Below are 12311 nucleotides of genomic sequence, written 5' to 3' on the forward strand. Positions count from 1 at the left end.
ATTGCCTGATCCATGCAGTCCTGGAGGTGTTCATAGAAGGCATTTGTAAGGGCTTCCGCAGCTTGGGTTGTGGTTTCCTCTGACTCAGGGGCCTTGAAGGATACCACACCAGTCTTGAGTAGTGTGAAGTTTGCTTTAGAGAAGTTCTTCACTATGGTCTTTTTGTTTGGGGTGGGGCGGGATGTGGATTTCCAGTGAGATTAGTTTATGATCAGATCTCACCAATGAGGGATATACTTCGTGTGGAGCATTTTGTCCCCATGTTTGTGACAATGAGATCTAGTATATTTTCTCCTCTCGTGGGAACAGTGACTAGCTGTTCCATGGCATTTGAATTTATGAACTCCAGGAACCGTTGGGCTAGAAAGTTAGGGCTTGAGTAATGTTCCCAGTCTATATTCGGGTAGTTGAAGTCACCCAATATGATGGTGTTTGGAGATACATTTATACCCTCCAGTGTCTTCAGGAAGGCTGTGTGGGGTTCCTGAGTTTGAGAGGGTGGCCTGTAGCATGCTACAATTTGTAGAGCAGTTTTGCCTATGGTTAGTTGCACCTGGATGGTTTCAGCTTCATGCGTTGCCACCAACCTGGAGGTGTGAGTATCCTTTATGAATATGGATACACCCTCCTTTTGTGGAGTGGTCCGGGTTTTGGGGCCGAACGCATGATATGAGGTAAAACCTAATAGTGCCGGGTGCTCTCAGGAGCCTTGAACCAGGTTTCAGTTACAGCACAGACATCGATGTTCTCCATACTGAGAAGGGCCTCGAGTGCGTGCATTTTGAGATTTAGACTTCTGGCATTGAGCAGCATTACCCTCAATTTCTTCCCATTTTGTTTTCTAGGGTGGTAGGTTTAGAATTTGAGCCTTGCCTAAAAAGGCACTATGGGGTGGCAAGAGCCTTAGCCAATATCCGGAATCCCAGGGTGACAGGTGCAAGCCGTCCCTTGAAGCAGCGTGGCTTGTCAAGCATGTCATCCCAGGCAGACAGACACTGGATCCCCTTTGAATGACACCAGACATTAAGCCAATTGTTAAAGCTGATCATCTTGTCTCTATATTGTGGCATCATTCTTGGTGAAGGAAGGATACTGCTCAGGGTTAGGGTCATACCTGCCTGGGCTACATAATCAGAGAGCTCCTCTATGTCTCTTTTCATGTAGTTCAGGGAGGTACGTCTCAGGTCGTTCACACCAGCATGGACAATGACTGTGTCATATTTGTACTTGCCGTGGAGTGACCCGAGTGCTTGTGTTATGTGGCGGATTCTAGCGCCCGATAGGCAGCTTACTGTGACCCTCTCCTTGTTCAGCCTGGTGAGTGGGACGTCAGTGTGTCTGACTATGGAGTCACCTATGACAAGTATGTTTGGTGTTGTATTTGGCCTTAAGGGCTGTGACTGCTTTGCACACTGCTTTTGTGGTTTATGTGTTGCTTGTGGGGTGTCTTGAGGTAGCAGTTGTTTGGGTGTCTGCTTTGGAGGCCTCTGCTGTTTAGGTAAATTTTTACTCAGAGCCTCCGAGTATGTCTTTGTGTGTTTATGTGTTTGATTCAGTGGAGTGGTAGCATTATGTGAGGCTGGTTTTGTGGTGTGTGTAGTTGCCTTCTCCTCCTGTCTGGTCTTGCCAGTCCTGAGTTGAGAGAGCTCAGCCTCCAGTTTGGCTAAATAGCTGCATCTCTTGCAAGTATTTGTGTTATGTGGGAGGAGGAGAGGGTTGTCTGTGTACATGAGGCAGTTATAACATTGCCTCAAGATTCCCAGATTCACCAGCTGGACCGGAGAGGAGATTGACAACTGACCTTTGGACATGCTAGAATAATATTGGGAAATCCTTAATTGAAAACAAGGGCCAGTGGGGAGTGAGGGTGTAGTGCTTTTAATTTTTAGTGCTGACTTATATAATTGCTTTAGTGAGCAAGTGCCAGGTAACTTGAGTGCAATGTGTTACAAGTAACTAAATGCAAAAACGACAAACAGTAACTTTCTTTCAAGTGAAACAAGGAAGTACAGTAAGCAATGCAGATATCACTAGTGATCCACAGAAGCGCTGAGAAGTTGCGTATTAGGTGGAATTAGCTTCCAGGGAAATAACAAGCAAACAAACAACAAGCATATAAACAAAGCTAGATTCAGTAGGCCTGGATCTAGTCTATGCTAGAGCAAACAAGGTGAACCAATTTCAGTAAGATACAGTTCAAATATTCAGGCACTATAAACCTTTAACCAGAAAATTCCCAGCTCAGAAGGGCAGAGTCCAGCCTCTTCTCCCACAAGAGTGCAGACCACGAACCTTCTTAATGTAAAATAACTGGCCTGAAGCCCAAGTGCCTAAACCAGAACTAATACACTTGGACACTGGGCTCTCAATCAGCAGTTCCCAACTTAGAAGGATGAAAGCTATCTGTCCTGCCACCACAGTGCTTGCCACAAACCTTCCTAATGTAAAACTGGTCTGAAGCCCAAGTGCTTAATCCAAAAGACTTGAATGATAGCTACACTTTAATCAAGTTACAACCAAGCAGTAATAAATACCATTGAATACTTTAGAGAATGTCTGGATTAGTGCTCAAGTTACACAAACAAAGCTAGATCCAGCAGGCCCGAATCCAGTCTATGCCACAGCAAACAAGGCGCACCAACTTCAGTAAGAAACAGTTCAGATATGCATGCACTATAAGCCTTTAACCAGAAATTCCCAGCTCAGAAGGGCAGAGTCCAGCCTCTCCTCCCACAAGAGTGCAGACCACGAACCCTCTTAATGTAAAATAACTGGCTTGAAAGCCCAAGTGCTTAAACCAGAATTAATACACTTTTAGAATAACAGACACTGAGCCCTCAATCAGCAGTTCTCAACCTAGAAGGATGTAAGCTACCTGTTCTGCCACAACAGTGCAGACCACAAACCCTCTCAGTGCAAAACAACTAACTGGTCCGAAGCCCAAGTGTTTAAACCAAAAGGCTTAGAATGAGTTACACCAAGCAGTAATAAATACAATTATGCCATAAAGTATATGAACTAAGGTAACTGCTTTAGTTATTTTATTACAGAAATTATGGAAAATAACACTTTAAAACTACACTTACTACTAAATGGCATTCCATTCCTCCCAACAATTCTACTCAGCATCTGAGTCTTATGAATACTTAATATGCATTTAGATATACCTGGTATTTGTGCAGTTGAGATGTAAAAAATAAAACAGGTTGCTACATTTAATTAAAAAGTATGGCATAACCACAACAATAGTGAAGGGATTGTATGTTATGATTTATCTCCTCCAGGCATATAGTTGTTATTTATAACCTTCTGGTTAAGCTTTTGATCAAGAAAGTTTTACCAGGCAGCTGTGTTATTTAAAATTCAAAAACTAACTCTTTATAATGAAATTAAACAGCCTGCTTAATTCATATGGAAGTTTACTTTTCTGTTTATTCCTTATTAAGCCTTTGCCAGTTTTCCTTTGGACATCTGAGCAAATTGTATTGACAGAAAAGGGTGACTATTTGGCCAAATGTTGGCAGGAAGTCATTCAGAGCTTATGATTTTGTACTGTAATAGAATTCTTATTTAGAGTATCAAAACACAGTAGGAAGGCAGGCACCAGAATGTGCCTGCTTTTAGAAATGAAAGCTTACATCCTTTAAATGAAACGGAGCACAGCTCTGCATAAGGAAATGAAACGGCAACGAGCATAGCTCAGTCTGCAACTGCATACAGAAATTAAATGAAATGGAGCTTACTTACCGACCTGTGGGAGTTGACAGTGTGGCTACCACTACCAGGAACTGATCCGATCGTTTTTTTCCCGCGCACTTTTGTAATTTAAATTACGTAGCGTGCGGCACATTGAGTCAGGTCTTGCAGCTGTAAAAGTGGGAGGGTGCTTCCCTCCTCCTCGCCCTATGGTTCCGGTGCGTAAAACTGGGATGCAAAGGCGTTCTTAAAAAGGAATGCCCTTTCTTTGAAAAAAAAAAAAAAAAAAAAAAAAAAAAACTTTTTTTTTTTTTAAATTAAAGTAAAATTAATTTCTCGGCCAGACGATTTCCAGGGGGGTGCAAGTGCACCCCCTTGCACCTGCCTGCGGGCGCCCTTGCTGGCAAGTACTGTGCTTGAAGTTCGATTTGTCTTTCCAGAGCCAAGTTCCAAAGAGTCATGGCTAGTCTGCACAAGGGCTATGAATGTGTTCCTCCTTGTTTATGTACCACATTACTGTGGTGTTGTCTGTTCTTATCAGTAATTGTCCTGGATGCAGGAAGTCCTTGAAAGCTGTAATTGCATTTATTACTGCTAGCATTTCTTTTTGATTGATGTGAAGGTGCTTTTCCTTTTGGGACCATCTGCCCTGAATGCACCTGTCCTTCATGTGCGCCCCCCAGGCGTAATCTGAGGCGTCTGTGGTTATGACTTGTTTTGCTTGAGGCTTGCAGAATGGAAGGCCTGTGTTTACTTGACATGCTTGGGGCCACCATAGAAATTCCTTTTGCAAACATGGAATTATTGGTATAATTGCTTCCAAACTGTGACTGTGTTGAGACCATAGATTTTTTAGGTACCACTGAAGTTTCCTCATATGCAGCTTTGCACATGGGATTAGAAGAATGCAAGATGCCATGAATCCCAGAGCCTGCAGGATTTTCCTTGCAGTAAGCCTGGTACTTTTGCTAGTGTTTTGAAGTACTGAGATAGTTGTCCTGTTTTTCTGGCGTAAGATATGCCATCTGGGTGTTTGTGTCCAAGTTGGCACCCAGGAAGGTTATTTTCTGAGATGGTGTTAGCCTTGATTTCTCTTTGTTGATTGTATATCCCAGAGAAAGCAGTAACCATGTCACATATGCCAGATGTTCCAGAAGTATGCGTTTGCTGTCCGCTTGGATCAGGCAGTCGTCCAGATAAGGGTAAATTTGTATCCCTTGAAGTCTGCAGTAGGCAATCACTGATGCCAGGCACTTTGTGAATACTCTGGGCGCAGTAGATAAGCCAAAGGGCAATGCAGAGAATTGATAGTGGATTGAACCTGCAAGAAATCTGAGGTATCTTCTGCAGCTTTGTCTGATTGGGACATGCAGGTATGCCTCCTTGAGGTCCAATGTTACCAGCCAAAACTCCTTGCCCAGCATTGGAAGAAGTTGCTGTAATGTGAGCATCTTGAATTTTGGTACGAGTAGAAATGTGTTTAGGATGGAAAAGTCCAAAATGGGTCTCCAGTCGGTTCCTTTCCTTGGTACCAGAAAAAGTCTTGAATAAAAACCTTGACCTTGTTGGTGCGTAGGTACCTTTTGAATAGCTCTCATGTTTATGAGCTTTGAAATTTGCAGTTGTGCCTCTGCCCTTTGATTTTGTGGCAGGTTTGGCATGCCTCTCATTTTTGGAAGTGTGTGAAATTGAAATTTGTAGCCTCTGTTTATAATGTCCAGTATCCATTTGTCTGTTGTGACAATATGCCAATTGCTTGCAAATAATGCTAGTTTCCCTCCCAAAGGTGCTGCCAGCTGAGACTTGCTTGGCATGGAAATGAGGGAGTCCTTGGGTTTGCTTCCTGTATTGTTGTGCACTGTCTTCACCACCTCTTGGTGCTGGAGTTTGCCATTGTCTGCCTCTGTATGATCCTTGTGATTGCCCTCTGCCCCTTGTGCGTCTGTATCTACCTCTTTGGGGCTTGTCAGTGGCTGGAAAGGACCAGTTTTTTGAAGGCCAATTTCTGCTAAAACGTGGTGGTTGGACCTGTAAGAAAGCTTTGACAGTTTGCATAGATTTGGCTTTTTCTTCATTTTCTGTAGTATCTCCTCAGCATTAGTACCAAATAGTACATCCTTTTGTAAAGGAGCATCAAGAAGTTTAGCTTTCACTGATCAGGCAAATTTTTTTCCCTAAGCCAGGCATGTCTGCGAATGACTGATCCTGTAGCAGCCACTCTACTGGAAGCCTCTAGGGCATCATAACCACATTGTAAGGTGTGTTTACCCACTTGCTCCGCACTATGCATCATATCCTGTAACTCTTTTAAATCTGGTTGTTCAGGTTGAGACATTTTGTTCCTTAATTGTGATAACAGGTACTGTTGATATTTAATCATATGAAACTGACAGTTTAAGGCCCTCATGGCTAGGGTGGCCGAGGTATATACCTTTTTACCCCACCTTTCTAAAGATCTGGATTCCCTTTCTGCAGGAAGTGGATTCTTGGCAGTGGAGGCCTTCAATCCCTTGGGGCCTTGTGAAATGGTTTCAGGGTCAGCATTATGGCCTTTGAAGAGAAATTGGTGAGAGCTGGGTACTCTGTAATACCTATCAGGTTTAACTGGTGCAGGAGGCAGAGAATCAGGGTTAAGACAAGCCTCCGAATAGACATCATCCAGTATGTCCAAAACAGGGAGTATAGCCAGAGGTCTGTGTTGAGGTAACCAAAGAAATTCCCTAAGTCTTTTCTTGGAATCTGAAAAGTCTTGGCCTTCCCAATGGAAGTGTTCCCTCAAGGTGTGTAAGGTTTCCCCAAAGGAAAAATCCTCAGAAGGGGATACCGAAGGAATGGACTGTTCTGCATCCGAATCCTCAAAAGGAGAGTAAGAGTGTTCCTCTGCATCAGAATGTTCTGATAAAATTGATCCCTGATCAGAAGAGGGAGAATCTTCCTCCACTCTGGGTCTCTTGTCAGGAGGGGGATGAGAACCTCTGATAAGAGTAATTAAATCCTCAGTCATTTTTAGCATCTGTTTTTTAGGCATGGGTCCTGAAGATGGGCCCTGTGCAACAGGTCTCGTGGGATGCCTGGCTGCTTTGGATTTAGTAAAGGCCTTAATTGAAAAGGAAGATGAGGGCCTAAATACACCATGGGTGGAGGTGGACCTGTCCACATTAGTAGGCTCTACATTAGCAGGGGCTTCGGTAGTAGTCTGGGAAAGGGCCGAGGACCCAGCGGTCTCAGGTACAGAAGACACCGTCAAAGGAGAGTCGTCGGTAGTCAGGGACTGCAAAGGTGTCTCGCTGAGAACCGGACCACGTGTAGCCTGTTTCGGCGGGGACCGCGTGTCGGTCCTTTTCCTTGCGTTTTTTGGACAAAACGGTAGTCGGAGTATCCAACGACATTTTATAATCAAAAGCTTTACCAAAGTAGTGTTGGGCGAACTCCGCCCGACGCTTAATAGTGCGTTTATTGAAGGTAGCGCAAAAGCGACAGCCCGAGACATCGTGGTCTGGGCCCAAACAAGGTATGCAAAGGGAATGGAAATCCTTATGCGGTATTTGCTTCCCACAAGAAATACAATTATTAACTTTTTCTGACATCGGTCTGAGGCAAGAAAAGTTTCCCCAATGAGATACTTAGCTTTAATGAAGACTTCGGTTTCCAATTTTTTTCATAATTCAGGAGCTGGCTGATCGGCACTTGCGAACTGCTTCTGCTTCGGGCACCGCGCGGCAAAAAAGACTGAAGAACATGGCGTCGGCTGTGTCTTATATACTCTGGCCTCACTGACGTCAGAAGAGTAAGCGACAACCGACGCCGGACCAAGACTTTGGAATTCAGCCGACCGAGGGACCGCCTGACGGCTGAAAACCCATCTGTGATTACTGCAGCTGTATGCACGATGAACATCAGCATACTCTACTACCCCATAGGTAGAATGCACTAGGGAAAAGGAAGCTAACGGAGGCGAGAAGACATGCTTCTAGACCATCGGCTACCTCTAACCTGAAGGCATTCCACCTGAGGCAAGTCAAGAGCTAAGCTATCCAATGTTGAAGCCCCAAGGGGCAGAGAAGGCTCCAACAGCTTTGAAGTAGACTCTAGCACCTTGGAGGCAACAATGGAGCTTCAGGTCAGAGAGTCATCCAGCTCCTACACATTCGGATCTGGTCCACTAACAAACTATCTGATCCAAAGATACAACCATATTCGGCTCCAATAGACAGTCCCAGAAGGCTCGGATCCAAGGGCCCCAAAACTGAAGGACAGATCAGAAAAGGAGCCAAGTTGGGTGGGGTAATAGTGGTGACGGACTCCAGACCCAAAACGGTAGAATCTAGGAGAACTCCCATCTGTATCTGTACTGAGAGAAATTTCCTCATCGTTCTATCCACATCTGCCACTCTAAGACTCCTTGAAGAATGGAAAGAAGCTAAAGAGGGAGATCAGGTCCAGACAGGATGCTCAAGTCCAGGGGTGCTATTTTGGCTCCAAGAAAAACAAATCTGATGAGGCAAACTCTGACCAAAGCAGTCTGATATGAAAGTGTTTTTTTGGATCAGACCATTTCAAAATCTTCTGGGGCAGGCTCCTTGTTTGCATCCGAAGAAGCATTGGAAGATCCAGACAGTTCAGGAAGTCATTTTCTTGACTCTCTCTGGCCTGCCCTGGAGGATTGAGCTTCAACCAGTAACTCTGAAAAAGTAGTAGGAAGAAGTTCCTTCAAAATCAATTTAATTTTGTTGACTAAAGCCCTTGGATTAAAAGACTTACATATCTCACAAGGAACATTCAATGGGAAGGTCCCTAACAATAGGCACAAATGTTGTGGGCATCAGACAAAGGGATCTTGTGCCCACACACTACACTTTTTGAACCCAAAGTTTTTTCAGACATTATACTATTAAAACAACAAAGAATAAAGTAGTAGTAGTTTTTATTTTTTTTTAGTAGGAAGAAAAGGAAAACTACCAACACTGGTAGAAGGGATTACATAACGGTATAAAGAATAATTGAGGAAACAAACTACCAACAATGGTATCAAGACATGCAGAAAAAATGTGTAGGGATAAGGGAGACTATTTAAAGCTATGAAGTATAAAACAAACATACTAGAAAGAACACTGAGAAAACTTTTGCAACTAAATGCTTGAGAGCTGACAGCAGCCACTTTCATGCGTGAAGGCAGCAAACGAGATCTGAGGTATGGATGGGGATTACAGCATTATGGGTAAGGGAGGAGCTCGAGAGTTTGCAGTAGCCATGCGCTGTAAAAAAAAAAAAAAAAAAAAAAAGCAGCTGAGTTGGATCAGATCCAAACCCATATGTTGAGGAATGAATGAAAATTTACATCAGATAAATATGTTTAAGGTCCGGCAAAGCCTTACCTTTTTTTTTTCTTAAAAAGACAATGGTAGCAGCATTCCCAAAGAGATTTTTATTATCCAAATGAGCATCCATCAACTTGGCCTTAATGTCTTCAGGTAATGACTGCAGGTAAAGCAAAGAATAACACCTCATGACAGACCAAAAGGCAGTCAACTCTGGGAGAGGCATCAGCAGCAGCATCATAGCTACAGTTAGAGTGACAAGCCACCTGAGATGTAGAACTCAAAATAAAGTATGTAGAAAAATTTGCTTCAGAATCAGGGACATCAGAAAGAACCTGACAAGCCTGGGCAATCAAGGACAGAGCATATCTGGTCAAGTGGATCAGGTAATTGATGGCCTGAAATGCCAAAACAGAAGCAGTAGAAACCTTCTTACCAATTCCCCATTGCCCCACTACCCTTAACTGAATGTAAAAGTTTGGAAGAGGGCAAAAGTTCAGAAGGCCTGTCAGAGGAGAACGACACCACAGGGTCAGCAGAAGGGCACTTAAATAAGAATTGACGATCCTTAGGATCCTTACAGATCCTGTCAGGTTTCTTTGGATTAGGAGGCTGAGACTCAAGAGACTTAGAAACAGGTATAAAGGTGTCTAACAAAGCAGCCAACACAGGAGATACTGCAGAAGGTTTAGGAGTATCCACCTGAAGCACCACACACTAACTTTTCTGGATATCAGACACTTGAGAATAACCCCACTTAAATATTCTATCATTCTACCTCTAGTGTCTCCAAAAGACAAGTCCTCAAAAGGAGACTAAGGACTAACATGCTCTTCTTTATCAGAATTAGAAACTAAAGGAGAAGGCATATGGGAAGATTAAGACAAGGACCCATCATCAGACTCCAAATCCTCATCTGAGGAATCAGGTTCCCTAGTCTGTTTGGAAGGAGTTGGGGTCCAAGAGGGAGAAGGCACAGACACCCATTGGGGAGGCTTCAGGGCTATTAAAGAATTAAACAGGCCCTGAGTAAACTACTCTTCCCTTTGAACATCCTTAGGGCATTACAGGAGTATGCTTAGGTATTCTGTGTTTTGTTGGTAGGGACATCAGCCCTAACAGCAGCAGACTCAGAGGATCCATGTCGGCCTTGTAAAGGAAAACAATGTAGACACCTGACGGCCTACAGAGCTATCCCCCACTTCTAGAGAAACATCTGATGGAGGCTGGACAGCCAAAGAATCAGATTAAAATTTCTTGGCCTTCTTCTTACTTAATGGAATCTTGGGGTTTGATGATTCTGCCATACCACCCTGGGCTTGTTCTTTAAGTCTTTGGTTCCCAAGATAAATGGCCAGAGAAGACAATCTCCTTCTAAGCATCTTGGGCACAAACTATGCAAATGTTACAGGTAGTATGGTCATAGGAAGCACCCAGATGACAAAAAGACACTGTTCAAAATGATCCTTGTAGAGAATCTGCCTCCCACACTGACATTGTCCCTTCTTGGAAGACAAACTCTGGATGAACAAAATAGAAAGAAAAAAAATAACCTAACTGTATCTGACAGCTAGGTATTTAGCACAGCATAAGGTATTCAGACCAACGAGCAATGATGACATTCAGACTGGCAGCAAAGGTGGTCTGTGTAACTACGTCCATTTGTCACCTTTATGCTCTACATCCTGAACAGGGAGCGTGTGAGACATATGGAGCATACAAGATCTAAAGGCTTTGGTATACTGGCTGGATGTTAAGACTATCCTTGACATGAAATATCCATGGTGAAGAATACTGCTGATGTCCTATGCCACTTTTGCAGTATCTCTTGCAAAATGGGGTCCAACTTCCATGCAGGTCCTGCTATGTGTTTTATGGCAAAAGTAATATGTGCTAGCCACTTTGAAAAGTACAGTTGTGTGCACTTACCATAAATGTAGATGTTGAGTGTATTCACTGTTGCAGTCATTACATTTGGGTAATCTGCTGGCAAGTTACCCTTAGTTGGCCTGATTAACAAAGTATTGGGTCCTGCATCAGTTGCTTTCCCTTCTTCCATGATGTCAGGGGTATAAAACATGCAGCCGATGCCATTACATCAGTTTTTCTTGCCACAGATGTCAGGTGTCCCCCAAATGGTGAGCCATATATTTAAGTAATTAAAAACACAAAAATATACCTCCAAACAAAAGCAAATACACCAAAAAGGCTTTTAAGCATAGTAAAGGAAAGAAGAGATATCGTAAGAGAAAAAACAGGGGGCTGGAGGGAGGGTAACCAGGACTGCAACAGTGAATACACTCTTAACATCTACATTTATGGTAAGTGTACACAACTGTAGTATGTTCTTCGTGTTTCACTGTTGCAGTCATTACATTTGGGTAGATTCCCAAAGCTATGGTTGGGAGGATGGGTTTATACGGCATTAGGACCAGCTAAAAGGCCCTGCAGGACAGCAGAGGCAAAGCCAGCTCTGGATTTAAAGAAAGGTAAATGGTAATGTTTGGTGAATGTATGAACTGAGCTCCAGATAGCAGCTTCTAGAATATCTCTGGTAGGAACACCTCTGAGAAAGGCTGTAGAAGTAGATGCAGCCCTGGTGGAATGAGATCTGATCCCCTGAGGGATAGTTTTACCATGGTGCATATAGCAGAAATGAATACAATGGCTTATCCATTTGGAAATAGTCTGCTTTGAAATAGCCTTTCCCTCTGCCCCTGCAGCAAATGCCACCAGTAGTTGTTCAGATTTTCTTTGAGATTTTGTCCTCAAGTAATATCTAAGTTGTCTGTGTACATCTAATGAATGCAGAATACGTTCCCCCTTGTTCTGTGGATTGGGAAAGAAAGTTGCCAAATGAATGGTCTGATTAAGAGCCACGCTGGATACCACCTTAGGCATGAAAGATGGACTGATCTTGAGACACCCTGTCCACATGAAAAATAAAGAAAGGGTCCACTGCCATAAGAGAGCCTGTCATTCGGAAATCCTTCTAGCTGAAGTGATTGCTAAAAGAAAAGCTGTTTTCCAGGAGAGAATTTTTAAGTCTGCAGTAGCAGCTGGCTCGAAAGGAGGGAGAGTGAGTTTTTCCAATACAAAATTGAGGTCCCAGGCAGGGGTTGGAGCTCCCCTGGATGGTCTTACGTTTTTGGCCCCTCTGAGATGCTGCTTTAGCAGAGAATGAGAGAAGAGGGGAGGGTTCTGTATTGTAATGAGCTGAAATGGCTGAGGCATGGATTTTTATGGAAGAAAATGACAGGCCCTTGTGAAGCATCTCAGTTAAATATTGTAAAATCT

Source organism: Protopterus annectens, chromosome 1.part0 (genome assembly GCF_019279795.1).
Source record: "Protopterus annectens isolate FY-2018-M chromosome 1.part0, PAN1.0, whole genome shotgun sequence".
Lineage (NCBI taxonomy): Eukaryota > Metazoa > Chordata > Ceratodontiformes > Protopteridae > Protopterus > Protopterus annectens.